Here is a 3053-nt window from a genome sequence, read left to right as displayed (position 1 = left end):
GAAAGTGCTCCGCGTTCAGTGCCCGTCGGAAATAACAGCTTCAAATGACCACAGCTGTGTTTATAGACCTATAAACTGGATTGTTTCTCCATTGCCAACTCTGGGTTTTACATATACATTATAATACAATATATTATTAATTCAAACATGGAGTTTATTTTTTTGTGATCTTAACAGTGTTTGGATTATTTCTAATCCGGTTTCTTATTGTTTATACATCTTTTCCTGTCTTAATATGCTCTTTGCACTTTATAGCTGCATTTTATAAAATGAAAAGTTCCATACAAAGTATTCAGCTGTAACCATATCTGTTGCATTATAAAAATAATAATTACACATATGTTAAAATGCTGTTATCTGAAATTGGGGACTGATTAATTATTGGTTGATTAAACCAGTAGATGATAACTATTAAATAAAAAGTCAAATCATTCGAAAATCTCACAATGAATAATGGCAAAACCTACCTTTCCTGGTTTTAGTTTTTTCAACTTGTTTCAGGAATGCTCATGCATTATCTTCTTTTCATTCTAAATAGAGCTTTAAACATAAGAAAACAACTGCCAGAAGAAAAACCGAGCAGCTCCTGAATGCACCATATTACCTGTTTCCCAGGATGCTTTGCGGCGTACGGCTGGGTCACAGACGTTATAAAAAGGGCTGGTTGCATATTTTTCATTGAGGAAGGAATTTAAAGCCAGTTTGTAGAGTTGTAAAGTGTAGAAAGCAGAAATTCAACTCTTTTAGTGTTAGCACTTAAAGCTGCTCTACAGGAAAGCAGGTCCAGTGCAGAAAATTGATTTAAACAGGTAAAAAGTACATTATTTATTTAATCAGTTATCCATTTTTGCAAAGTGTCCACCCTGTTTATTGTATATTTAAGTATTATAATGTAAATTTAGGTTAACATTATCTAAAGCTGAGGTAATAACAGACCTATTGTTTAAGACTAATTCATCTTTTGTGTGCCACATATTTAAGCCATAATGGTCTGACTCACTTAAAAGCAAAATCATTAAAGTGTCAAAACTCATCACGTCTTTATTTTTATTTATGGATAAATTCATAAAGAGAATCAAGAGTAGACTGATTCAATGGGAGTTCACTGTTTACCTTTCTACCTCACCTCCAGGGAGTCACCTGACACGCATGTCTACTTCTTCCATATGGCACACAGCAATGCTGTTAAAGTGAAATTTCCATCAGAGTCACAGTTCACAAATGATGAGAACCAGTGCTGCTAAAGTTTAAGATACAAATGATGTGTGGTTGGATTATCAAAAAAAGACAGAGACTGTGATAAAATGCTTAAAAACAGGGTAGAAACTTTATTTGAAAATAATTAAAAAAAAGTAATTTACAAACAAAATACATCAACAATCATGCTGTAAATTGAAATGTCCAGATGTTTGAAGCATTAACTCCCAAAACAAAGTTCTGTAATGCACTGACTGCAGGCAGCTAGAGTCTGAGTGTATCACAGAACTTTATTTGGAAAGCCACAGTGCCACCTCATAGGTTTGTCCTTGTGTCGAGACACTTATCCTCCTCATGACCGGGTGCTCCTTTAACCTGCAGTAAGCAAGGGGAAACAGGACAACCATTTTGGATTATCTTCTTTCTTTACTTGACTTTAACACAAAATGTACCGCACAATTGTGCAAGAAGACATTCCCCCTATAGAATGAGACCGGTTAGAGCAGTGTGCTAAATGTAGCCGAGACTTGAATGCTTGGCTTGTGAGTGGGCCTACAGGGAGGCTCGCTGCAGAGCAGGTAAAGCCGACCATATGGAGACTTTTTACACATGTGTCAACTCACTACAGCAATTATCCACCGGCTTGATAGCATTTGTGATTGTTCAATAATAAATCCTGCAGTGGAAAAACATCCTAAAATATATCCACTTACCTCAATAAGCACGACCATCTGGATGGTTGCAAAGTTAACATATTAACCAATCTCTACTCGAGCTGACATGAGTGAAGTGTCCAGTTTGGATGATCCTCCTTTAAAGGGGGTTTTACTTCACTTTTCTACCAGCGTGTCATCCATTCTACCTGTTGCGCTTAGTCAACTTTGTGAATTGAACAGGCCCTGCATGGAGGGTGAGTGAGCTCAGCACGAAACAATGCAGATGGATATGATCGCAATGTGGAAGAGTGCTGAGGGCCAGATGAGCTCCTCACTTCTGTCACCTTTGGAAGGCAGCTGCTCTTCAACAGCAGTCAACTTTGCGAGTGCAGCACAAGGGAATAAAATGACACACCATTACGAACAGGAGGGTCACAGTGGTCGTGCAGCAGAGGTGATATGAAGCAGGAAAAGTAAGTTGTGCAAGTCATACTGTACCTGGTGGAGGTATGGACGCGTACGGGGGGAGCAGCTGCAAGCCAACACGAGGGGGGCAAACAGTCTGGATGATTTAAGGGGGAAAAAATGCAAAAAAGCAGAGGAGCTGGATCTGCTGCTGATCCACCGTGGCTGGGTTCATGGTGCAAACCGCCCGGATCGTGTCGGTGGTGCGGGACTTGCAGCGCTGCCCTGGTCGGTGAGGTGATTCACTGCTGCCGCTGCCGCCGCCGCCGCTTCCACCTTTTTCTTCTTCTTCTCCCCCCCCTCGGTCCTGTGCAGTTCACTATATGCAGCTGGAAGAATGTCGACGTGGAGCTGCCAAACGTGAACGCGTGATCGTGAGCGCGCACGGGGGAGAGGGAGGGAGGGAGGGAGGAAGGGAGGAATGGGGGGGAGGTAGAGTCGAGGCTTTTTTGGTGTAATTTCACGCAGTGGCACAGTCGAGCTGCACTTCAGTGTGAGGCTCTCCACACATACATGTTATGACAGACCCAGCCTCTCCGAACACACTTTAAACTGCAGCTGGATCTGATGCACGAGGTGTCACAGGGGACCAGGTTTGATCAACTTCCCAAAGATTCTTTCAAATAACTGCAGCCTGATCTGTGACTGTCTGAAAGCGAGGCCATTTAAAGTGTACAACTGGCCTCTCCACCAGTGTTCAACGTATTCGGATCCTTCCCTCCAGCAAAAACAACA

Source organism: Platichthys flesus, chromosome 13 (genome assembly GCF_949316205.1).
Source record: "Platichthys flesus chromosome 13, fPlaFle2.1, whole genome shotgun sequence".
NCBI lineage: Eukaryota > Metazoa > Chordata > Actinopteri > Pleuronectiformes > Pleuronectidae > Platichthys > Platichthys flesus.
The sequence above is the reverse complement of the archived record's forward strand: the minus strand, read 5'-3'. Positions refer to the sequence as shown.